At 33.4% G+C, this 12,197-nt stretch overlaps 1 long non-coding RNA gene across 6 annotated transcripts; it reads left to right on the top strand.

The window, feature by feature from the left end:
* Positions 1–551: 551 nt before the first annotated feature.
* On the top strand, positions 552–9,277 carry LOC131061893 (uncharacterized). 6 transcript variants are annotated; one of them, XR_009110610.2, is made up of 10 exons: positions 553–1,259; positions 1,420–1,556; positions 2,632–2,677; positions 2,761–2,806; positions 4,997–5,445; positions 5,567–5,969; positions 6,472–6,574; positions 6,704–6,806; positions 8,540–8,714; positions 8,950–9,277. It is a non-coding gene; the product is annotated as an uncharacterized LOC131061893 (long non-coding RNA). The 6 variants fall into 6 exon arrangements; XR_009110611.2 differs by having other exon boundaries at positions 2,655–2,677; XR_009110609.2 differs by having other exon boundaries at positions 552–1,259; positions 2,632–2,806.
* Positions 9,278–12,197: the final 2,920 nt, after the last annotated feature.

Genomic DNA, 12,197 nt, shown 5'->3' on the forward strand with positions numbered 1-12,197 from the left:
AACAATAATTTTAATTAGACTATAAATAACTATCTAATCGTCATTAAATTCATTCATCATGTCATTAAATACAAATCCAATATCTAATAATATACTTTGATTTTTGAAATTATTTATTTAAGTTTTAATTTTATTTAAAAAATTTAATAAATCAAATAAAAAATGATTATTCACACTTTATTCAATATTTAAAAATAAAAATGAGATGCTAGACTTCCCTTATAATAGTTATTTTAGAAATCAATATATCTATTAAAATAAAGAAAAATAATTGCCACATTCTCAAGTTCATTCATTGTTTCTATTACCACACCTCTATAACTACAGCTTCTCATTAAAAACTATTTCAAATTAAGATTATTTATAATTTTTGGATGCTATTTTAAAAAAAAAATTTATAAATTTTTCTAGTTTTAATAATTTACCATTTTAACTTACAAATTCATAAGAATATTTTTTAATTTATTCATTTACATTTTAAATTGGTGAGTTTGTAATTGGAAATGTAAATTTTTATTTTTATTTTTTTTTCCTGGAATGGAGCGTGGCCTGCAACGGCTCTGAATAAATGACTTTCTGTTAGGTTCATCAATGGCTGTTGGCTGTTACAGTTGAAGAACTGGAAAAAAACATTGTTATTGTTGAACAATTAAAAGCATATTGTTATCGTTGAAGAGCTAAAAATAGAACTGTTACCGTTAAAAAAAAAAAAAAAAAATCTATTACCGTTTGAAGACAATTTTACCTCTTATATAATAGAATAGTAGGGTAAACTGTTTGTTTAATGTGTATGTGCCTCTGTTTTCTGCTATAAGTTGTTGCACAATCCTACATAGGAGAAGATGAGGATCGTTGTTCCTATAAATTGTTTGCAGAGTGCTTTGTTGAATTGCTCAAGGAGGCAGGGGAGGTTTATGGGTTTGATAGAAAAGGGCCTCTCAAGCTCCCCTGTAGTGTGGATCGTTGTTAGAAGATTTGGAGTCAATCTAGAAAGAGAAAGAAAATTACAGAGTATATCAGATGTCAAATTTGTGCCATTTCTGAAATTGTGTAAAGCCAGTTAGCAGAAACTGCAAATGGCCTTGCAAGCATGACTGAGATTGTGCATGAGAGATTTCGGTTGAGTAGATGGTTCTGCAGTTGTACTTGGGCTCTGGCAATTGACAGAGGCGTAAATACGGTGACAATTAATGCAGGTCTCGGTTTAGGGCCTAGCTCCGCATACAAAACCTCAGGACCCACCATAGCATATGTCATAGGTAACAACTCAATTATTTTCGTAGGTGAAATTATCTGCTTTTGTTTAGTAAAACGGACTATGATTTATCGTTTATGAGCTAACCAGATTGATTTAGTTGTTTAGAATTGCTCAGATTCTGGTTTTCTGACATCATATGTATTGATCTGTTGGATTTTAAGATTGATGCATCAGTGGCACTGAGGCATTTGCGGACTGTAGTGCGAGAGAGTGTGATGGCTGTGGGTTTGTCCACAAGAAGTCCTATATTTCCTCATCAGAATGTGCAATGTTCAGCTCATCTGACGTCCTCACAGAGGTAATTTTAAATTTCAAAGATTCTTATATGACATGTAGAATCTAATCATATTTTACTTTCATTTTTAAATATAAAACAAATCAAAATTTATCGCCATGGATTTTCTCTTTTTATTTTTTCTGTGAATTCTACTTTTAATATTTATGTGTGTTTTTTCTTAGTACTTTTATATGTAGATTGTCTTTTAAAATGTTTTATTAGTATTTTGTTTTCATGCAGCAACATGTAATTGTTGGTTGAAACTGCAGCAGTCAATAGTTCCATCATAGTTCAATCAACACGTAATTGCTGGTTTAATTTCTCATCAATCAATAAATTTTAACTGTGATATAGTAACATGTATTTAATGAAAGTAAAACTATGCCAATTGAAGCTTGTGCTTAGGTCTTCTTGACAACTGCTGTTAGCTTGACCATCTCAATACTAGAGTGCAGCTGAGCAGTTATTGCAGCCAATTTTTCAAAGGTTAACATAGTAGTTATATCTTAATTTCTAAATGGTACACCAGGATACTCATTTAGGCTTTTCCATTATCAATTGTTCTGTTGATGTGGCAGCATCGTTGATTGGATTTGATAAGTAGCGCATCTTTAGCTTTTGTGAAATCCACCATTGGAAATTTGGCCGTGGTTCTAGCTCCATGTAAGTCTAGGCTACTCGTGGTAAGTCCATGTATTATGATGAGAGGACTTTAACCTCCTATAGCTGGAATCATAGAACCACAAAAAAGTGTTCATTAGAAATGCGATTCAAGTGCTCTGCGCCATTATGAGTTGGTATAAACATTGTGGCATTTGCAGTTTTTATGGTATTATTGCTCAATAAAAACCAGTTATGTGTTTTGGTACCCTATTTTGAGGTATACTTGGAATGAAATAGTTTTTCACTGTAAACCGTTTTTGCCCCTTATAAGCTCTGATGGTGTGTGTCTCTGCAACTAGGCATAGAAAATCCTTGTATAATCATTGAAATGATATAGACCTTGTGAAGATATTTATTAAATGTTCTTTTATTTAATGCTACCTTTTATGCAAGATTTCATCTTGATGTGACTGCATTCTACACTCTGATATAGCTCAGCACACTGGAATTTGGCAGCTCATAGTGGAAATATACTTGGGGTAAGCTTTCTCATCCTCCTTGTATTCTGAAGAAACTGACAAAGAGGAAGGAGACTGGTTGATAGCATCTAATATTGATTCAGGAACATGAGCGCCAATACCCATTCCTCAGCTGGTGATAAAATAGTGGTAATAGTTTCCCTTACTAACACATTTATACATATGTGGATGATTACTTTTTAATGTATCTAAATATAGACAGCTAATAGATTATGTATCATACAATTTGTTATGTCTTTAAGTTACTGACTTCAAGACATTTTTCTGCTAAACACTTGCTTTTGATGATAGAAGTTTGAGGGAATGGGGAGAGTAAAAACTATATGTATTCAAGATAGAGCCGTTATCTTTAAGTACAGGACATAAGAGTATGATGGTGATTTTTACTCACATCAAATCTGGCACACAATTATTTATTTGAATTTGCAAATTACACTACCTTTGACATGCTGGGTGTATTTCTTCTGCAATTATTCACTTTTTGCCTCCATCCATTTCCTTCTTTTGTTGAGTTTTCTGGTTGTCATTTGGCCAGGCCAAGTTTTCGTTGATTAAGATCTTCAGGAGCTACATGGTTTATATAAATTCCAAAAGTCTCTCTCTTGCAAAAACACAAGAGGCACATTTTCTGGCACTCATATTGACCATAATGATGAATTCTGCCTTTTAATACTATATGTTATTATGCCTTTTAATACTATATGTTATTATGCTTTTTAATTGATTCAGAATAAACTTGAATGATATTTATTACAAAATGATTCTCTACTTAAAGTTGTTTGTATTGCCAGTTCCTATTATTGACATGAGAATATTTACAGGCTAGGCTCAATAGCCTACAGCATCCCTTTTTACTAGGAATAGGTATAAATATGTCTACTTTCGGAGGCCTGCTAACAAAGGTGGACACGATCTAGGGATAAAATCGTGTGATACCAAGTGCAGAGTTACTTCAAACATGGAAAATTGGAAATAGATCCGTGGACAATATTTTACCCCTGATAGGTTAGATTAACCAATGTCATTTACAAAATATGATAACATGAAAAGACAAAAAAACATCTCTATCTTTTTTGGCTTATTATGCATGTGCGTTCAAAAAAATCATAGTTCATGTTGCTGTTTTGAAGTCCACTAATTTATTCTGTCTCTTGTACATATTCATTTTGTTGCTCTTCAGGGTCCTAAATGATTGGACAACTTCCTCTGTTTTTGCAAGGACCTGCAATGCCTTCTCTATTAATATAGTTGATGTTGCTGCTTTGAAGCCCACTGCTTTATTTTGTCTCTTTGCATATTCATATTGTTGCTCTTCAGGGTCCTAAATGATTGGACAATATTGTTGCTCTTCAGGATCCTAAATGATTGGACAACTTTCTCCTTTTTTGCAATGACCTGCAATCCCTTGCCTTTTTTTAGGTCTTTATTTTTGGTAGCTGCCTGATTTAGACTTCTAACTGTTTCTGTCTGTTTATTTAGTTGTTCTTGCTTCTTACTTCATACATAGCCAAGTGAAGTTAATTTGAATTTGCAACCACATCTCGTGGATTGGAATTCTAATTATGATAATAGAGTTAAAAGTAATAACATGTTTTTCAAATTTGGTTTTACAACAAGGGGTTGTGTTCCTCAATCTGCAACAAATTTATATAATTTCCACTCAAAAATCAATTATATCACCATTAAAACCATTTCCCAAGTTATACGGCAATGGAGTAGCTATCATGCAATGTTGCAACTGAATATGTTCGAATGTTGCAACTAGGCTTTTGCTCGTAAAAGACCCTGGGTAGGATATTCTTTTCTGGGTGCATTTTTTCACTTCCATACACAAAAATAAATATAGTGCAATCTATTCGGATGTTGTAGAAAGTGGTTCCGTACTAGCCCTGGTATTTAGTAAGACCATCACCAGAAGACGTTCTGCTATGTTCGTTAAACAAAATAAGTTTCATCCTTAGCCTAGTCTCAATGAGGCCCTGTTTTTGTTTGCCTAGATTGGACTAGCAAATGAAGTTTGATAGCTTAATTAACGAATGGAGTTTTTGATGACAAATTGTTTACATGCCTTTTAAATGGCAGGACTTGATTTTTTAATGTTTTTGGATAATTTAATGCTATATATCCAGCCAACTTATTCCTGTGTCTCTTACAATTTATTCTTGCAGAACCTAGTTTTTGTGTCTTGTTCCATGTTCTTATGTTGGGCTATAGAAAAGTATTTATTTAATATATTGTCTTTCCCTTAGATCAGATCCATGTTTTAGCCCAAGTTCGTCCAATAAAAATTGTGTTTATGTTCATCCTTTGCTTTTGCAGGAAGTAACTAAAAGATAGAGTTAAACAATCCATTTGTCCAAATATGACTGAAATAGAAGCTATAAATGCAGTTATAAGTTCTCAAGGCTTTTCCAAAGGCATGATAACTGGAGAAGATGAAAGTCACAAAATGGAAAAGGAAACATTTCTGCATGGCATATCGTCTGATGATCGAGTCACTCAGCAGTCGTCTAACGTTAGGGAATCTTTGGAAGGAGAACTTTTTTTTTTATGCAAATAAAGAAGAAATTACAAAAGGAGAAATGTTGGAAGAGTGTTTTGAATCTGAAGATGCATCAAATTAAAAAGAAGCTAAAGCAAGAGCTGCAGAATCCAGTGGCCATGCAAATGGAGAATTATAGGATGCACAACAGGAGAATTCTAAAGTAACTGCTGAGTCGCTGACAAGTTGTAAACTGAAAAAGGAGAATAATTTAATTATTGACAAGGTATACAATGCATACAATTGTTTGCAGCATTATATATATTCATTGATATTATAAGAAATCCTAAACCTTGTTAGATAAAAGTTTCAATAATGCTTTCATTTATTCTCCACTTTTATTACAGCAAAACAGGATGCCATCCAACCAACGTTTGACACATTCCAGATCTCTGAAAATTGGCAATATGTCTTGTCAGAGCAAAAATTCAAGGCTTCCAAAGAGTTCTGTCATAACAACAAAGAGTTCAATACAAAGTGGCAAGGACAGAGTTTTAGCATTTACAAATAAAGGAAGCAGACCTGAGGTTGAGAATGTTGAAGTTACATCAGCTACATCAAAGAGTCCACTCCATAAGAAAATTACCCTCGGAATCTACAAGGCAAAATCACACTGTTTCATAACCTTTTACACTGGCTACTGATAAAAGGGCTTCATTTGGATCGCAACAAACTGGCAGTGAAGCAACTCAGAAACTTTCTAGGCGTGCTAGTGCAAGTAACGTGACATCCCCAGTGGCTGGAAAGCAGGTAATGGGGCATTTTTCGAAATTTGATTAGTCCAAATAGTTTGGAAGAGTATCTAATCTTAACTGAGGGAAAATGATTCAATAGTTGATGTCTATTGATCTTGGTAATGCGTGGTGTTTGATGGAGATATGTTATTTGGTGATGCATTGTGCTTAAATAAGCATTTTTTAGCTTGCTTATTTAGTTCTGTGGCCTGCTCAGTTTTCCTCTAGAATTAGGGTCTCATGGAAATTTTGTAGAATCTTTGCTATAATGGATGTGCATTTGATAGCTGGCTTGTAATATTCAAATTGTTCTCATATTCGGAAAATGTTGTTTTTATGGTTAATCATACACAACTTATTTGAAAATCACACCTTTAGATTTGCAACGATTGTTTGGAATGAATCAGATGTATTTAATAGTATAGCAAAATTTAGGGAATCATCTGTGTCTTAATATTTATTTGGTCTCCCTGACACGAGGTCTATTCTTGTAAACACGTTTATTTGTATGTTTTTAGGCCTTCAAGATCATCTGAAGCCTCTAAAAGCAAAACAAACATTGTTGTTGCTTCCACTGTTACCATATCTAGATGTAATGAACGAGCTAAGAAGCGAAAAGAGGTAAGAATTTACTTCTAAAAATGTATCTAATAGTATAGCAAAATTTAGGGAATAATCTGTGTTAATATTTATTTGGTCTCCCTGACACGAGGTCTATTCTTGTAAACACGTTTATTTGTATGTTTTTAGGCCTTCAAGATCATCTGAAGCCTCTAAAAGCAAAACAAACATTGTTGTTGCTTCCACTGTTACCATATCTAGATGTAATGGACGAGCTAAGAAGCGAAAAGAGGTAAGAATTTACTTCTAAAAAGGGAATTAAGCATCATTTCTTCGTAAAGATTGACTTTATTTGCTTTGTACGATTGCTCAGTTTAACACAAATTAGAGGAAAAACTCCATGCAAAGGAAGAGGAAAAGCAGCAATTACAAGACAAAGGTTAATGGGAGTTTCATCTTTCTGAAAATGATGTGTGATACTGATTTTCTTGATGAATAGAAGTTTGTCTATCTTTCATACTTTCAAGAAAAAGAATGAAGCTTTTACTTTCCGTTGCTCAGTTTAACACAAATTAGAGGAAAAACACCATGCAAAGGAAGAGGAAAAGCAGCAATTACAAGACAAAGGTTAATGGGAGTTTCGTCTCTCTGAAAATGATGTGTGATACTGATTTTCTTGATGAATACAAGTTTGTCTGTCTTTCATACTTTCAAGAAAAAGAATGAAGCTTTTACTTTCCATATGTCACTAGCTATCCCACTGACCTGGAAATTCCCTAGATATGAATTCTTCTCTCCTTTAGACAGTAGATGGAAGTTTGAAACATTGGTGTACCTGTGTGGGAGTCATTACAGTTTTCTTCCTTGGTTTGTTTCTTGGCTGTGAAGATTTAAAGACATCGTTTTACAGGTCTAGGAGTCATCGTATTTTTCCTTATTATATATAGCTTTTGGACTAGTTTTAGTATGTTCATGTGGGAAAGGAAAATTATCTTCCTACAAAGATGTGTAATCATGGATCACGCTTACTTTTTTCTATAAGTGGGTTCATGGATTGTAGAAACTTAATGTCTAACAAGTGGACTCATCTTAACCGAGCTCATCCCAACCAAGACAAATACAAACCAGCAAAACTCGACAAATTGTAGCAAGGATTTAAACATATTAGAACCAAAACTCAAGCCTTTGCAGATCTCCTACGAAATCTTAAAATCGTATGACCTCAAGATTGCTCATTAGCCTTCATCTAGCTAGCTTTGAGTATTCTCATCCTCCTCATATTCTGAAGAAACTGACAAAGAGGAAGGATATTGGTTGATAGCATCTAATATTGATTTAGGAACATAAGCGCCAATATTCCATTCCTCAATTGGTGATAAAAAAGTGGATGCTTGTTTCCTTTACATCTCTATTATTCTGTGCATGATTGCTTTTTAATGTTTCTGAATCTAGACAGCTAATAGCATTTTAGTTACTGACTTCAAGACATTTTTCTGCTAAACACTTGCTTTTGATGATAGAAGTTAGAGGGAGAGTGGGGAGAGTAAAAGTATTCAGGATAGAGCCTTTATTTTTAAGTACAGGACATAAGAGTATGATGTGATTTTTACTCACATCAAATCTGGCACACAATTATTCATCTGAATTTACAAATTACACTATCTTTGACATATCTCATCATATGGTGCTTTTTGCTGGATGTATTTCTTCTTCAATTATTCACTTTTGCATCCATCCATTTCTTTTTTGGTGTGTTTTTCGGTTGTCATTTGGTCAGGCGAGTTTCACGTTAATTGATCTTCAAAACATAGGCACATCGTTTACATTAAATGCTAAAGTCTCCCCCTTGCAAAAACACAAGAGGCACATTTTCTGCACTCATGTTGACCATAATGATGAATTCTTCTTTTTAATGCTTATATGAAGTATTTTTTAAATTTGTCGATTCAGAACTAATTTGAATGATATTTATTGCAAACTGATTTTTTACTTAAATTTGTTTGTATTCCTTCCTTTTGATTTTAGAATCGAGAGGATTATTGGAAGCATAATTGATCAAGTTCCCAGAGGATATGATCATGATTATGTCCTCAATTGTGGTGAAACAAAGGATGGTCTGAAGCATGCTGTCAAAATTAAGGATCCTTCGAGTTCTCAGCTTCTTACTTAAGGATGGTTTGAAGTATGCAGTTATACACAGGTAACTTTATCAATATGTTATTGGTAAGGGAGGTGTTTACAATTAGCATGCAGTATTGTGCTTGGAAACTCGAGGATTTCCTAATGCGGTTAACCTACTGAACTTTGTCTCTGCTGGGAAAGTTTAGAAGCATTCTATGTTATTTAAGTTTTCTGTGAGCTCTCTCACTTATCAAGGAAACTGATTTTTACTATTTTTTAATGAATCGTGACTCTAATTATTCTTGTGATTTCAGTACGCAGATCTACTTTAACAACATTTCGATCAGCTTGAAACATTGAATACATGGGATGCTGATAATGTCTGGATCGGGTTCAAGCATTTGATGTGCCAGATGCACTTTGCATTCTCTGATACTATTGATAACTATAGACTCATAAATATCTTTGCTATGTCTATAGAGTGATGCTAGAGTATCTCAATACAAAATCAATTTTAATTTTACAGATGCACTTTTGAATCAAATCAATCAATTAATTTATACATTGATATGTAAATGGATTTGTTGTTTAATATAATTTTTTTATTTGGGAGGGGTTGAATTTGCCCCCTCCTTTAGGTTCGAGGGAATGGTCATTGGGTCATTGGTCATGATCATTCTTTTCAATCTAATGTCTTTGTGTTGATTTTTATATTTTTAATGATTTGAAATTTTTGGTGTAGTGTAATTATTTAATTATTACAATATTTTTTAATTATAGTGTAATTTGATAACATTGTAAAAATTATTGTTGTGTTATTTATTAGTATGTTGTGATCTAAATAAACCTGTTTATTTAATGTATTTTATTTTGGAATTAATTTATTTTTTGTGTTAAGTATGTTTTTGAATATTGATTTACTCATTATTTATTGAAGTGTGAGCTTGAATTTTGGTATTCACTTACATTTGATTCATTTTGACATTCAATATTTTGTGATCTATATATTTTGAAGTTTGTGTTTGAACTTTGGTATACATTAATTGTTTTGAAGTGACTTTCAATTTTACTACTTGTGTTTACGCTTATTTTGTATGTTTGAACATCAACATTCACTTTATTTATACGATCTTTGTGTTTGAGCTTTAACATAGATCAATTATTTGTTTGAAGTGATTTTTGAACTTGTTTGTTTAAACTATTTCAATTAAACATCCAGTGTTTGTTTGTTGGAAGTGTGTTTGATCTATAATCAATCACTTTGTATGCATTTATGAAACATCCTTAAATTAGGTATGTGCCCAATTTTGTGTGTTTGTACTTCACTTTCTTTGAATTTATTATTTATACGATCTTTGGTTTGCTTTTATTTAGCTTTCAATTTGCTTCATAATTTCATTTATATTGTCTCATCTATGTGTGCATGTTTATTACAATTGACCCTAATTTTAGCAGCACAGTCATGTTTGAGAAAATTCTATGTGCAACATGTTTTATAACTTTGGCATTTTATTTGTGTGTGGTTGTACTTTGTGTGAAGTGTGGTTGAACTTTGGGATTCACTTTATATGTGTTTTGGATTTACTTTGTGTGCATTTGAACTACAATAAGCATTCACTTTATATGTGTTTTGGATTTACTTTGTGTATGTTTAACTTTGTCATGTTTGAACAAACTACATGTGTTGTGTTTCCATGTGTGTTTTGTGTGGCATTTGTAGTTGAACTAACTTTTGCATTCACTTTGTGTGATGTGTATTTGAATTAGCTTTAACATTCACATTGTGTGTTGTGTGTTTTAACTTTGTCATGTTTGAGAAAATTCTATGTGCAACATGTTTTATAACTTGGCGTTTTAATTGTGTGTGGTTGGAATTACCTTTTTATTTATTTGATTGTGTATGTCTCAAATTTAATTTGGTATTTACTTTGTGTGGTGTTTGTTTGAACTAAATTTGGCATTCATTTGTGTGTGTGCATGTTGGAAAGAGTTTGACATTCATTTTTTCTATTGTCTTGTGTGGAGTGCATGGAAAGACTTTGATTTGCACTTCGTGTGAAATGTGTGTACAAAAAAACTTCAATAGTGTTCTGTGTGTGGATGATTGCACATGTGCATGTGCACATGTACATGTGCACATGTACATTTTTAAAGTTGACTTTATGTGGCTTGTGTTTTAAACTAACTTTGGCTTTCACATTGTGTTGTGTGTTTGAAATAAACTTGGCATTCATGCATGTGTACATTTTAAAGTTGACTTTATGTGATTTGTGATTGAACTAACTTTGGCTTTCACATTGTGTTGTGTGTTTGAAATAAATTTGGCATTCACTTTGGGTTGCATGTGTGCTTTATATTTGTCATGTTCAAATGGACTCCATGTGAGGTATGTTTGTATTTTACCATGTTTTATAACTTCAACATTCACTCTTTGTGTGTGAGTGTTTGGATTTTGAGATGTTTGAACTAGTGTTTATCTTGTGTTTGATTGTATTTGGTGTGAGTATGTCTGTAATTTTGTGTGTGTGTGTGTGTGTGTGTGTGTGTGTGAGAGAGAGAGAGAGAGAGAGAGAGAGAGAGAGAGAGAGAGAGAGAGAGAGAGAGCCTGATGTTGCTAGAAGCTTTTTTGAATAACTCTTTTAATGAAAGGTCATCAGGAATAAAGGTTTCATTACGTAGACATAATTGGATATGTCCATTGTTTGTGTGACAAAGAAAGAAAGAAAGAGGGGGGAAGGGAGAGGAGGGGAGAGAGGTTGAGAGAGAGAGAGAGGGGAGAGAGAGATTGTTGGGATTGAGAAGACCCACTTACCATTAGACTTGGTTGCTTAAGTTCTGACATAGAACCTATGATGAAGGTTGCACTTAATGCTGCTATAGCAACTAGAGAGATACAAAATTTACTTCATTAAGCACCCATTCTTCCTTTAAAACTTACCCTTGTGTTTCAAATTTATCCTTTGTGTACACACACATAGTAGAAACAAAACTTTAAGTTGAAATGTGATGGTTTAGATGCATGGAATTTCATTTGTGGGCCTTTTCTTAAGAAGATAATTGCTCACCTGTCCAGGATTTAATTTATTGTGTAATAATATTGGTTCCAATCAAAGATAGGGAGAGAGAAAGGGGGGGGGGGGGGTGCATAGGGAGAGGGAGAGAGGGGGCATAGGGAGAGAAAGAGAAAGGGTTTTCAATTACTTGCCTAAAAATTTGCAATCTATTTTCCCATCCTTCCACAAAATTTGGTGTGTGTGTGTGTGTGTGTGTGTGTGTGTGTGTGTGTGTGTGAGAGAGAGAGAGAGAGAGAGAGAGAGAGAGATTGTTGGTACTAAGACCCACTTACGATTGGCCTTGGTTGCATAATTTATCACAAAATACAAAGGAAATACTACAGGAAATCCAAACTCAACCAATGAAACTACATGAAATGAATATAAAATAAAAACATTATTACCTTCATGATATAAGTCTCATTGTGTCCTAACTCCATTGTTCCTGGTTGCAGATGATTTGCTCTCAGACAAGCACTGGTAGCTTCCAAGATGGCATATGAAGAATG

This window comes from Cryptomeria japonica, chromosome 9 (assembly GCF_030272615.1).
Source record: "Cryptomeria japonica chromosome 9, Sugi_1.0, whole genome shotgun sequence".
Classification (NCBI taxonomy): domain Eukaryota; kingdom Viridiplantae; phylum Streptophyta; class Pinopsida; order Cupressales; family Cupressaceae; genus Cryptomeria; species Cryptomeria japonica.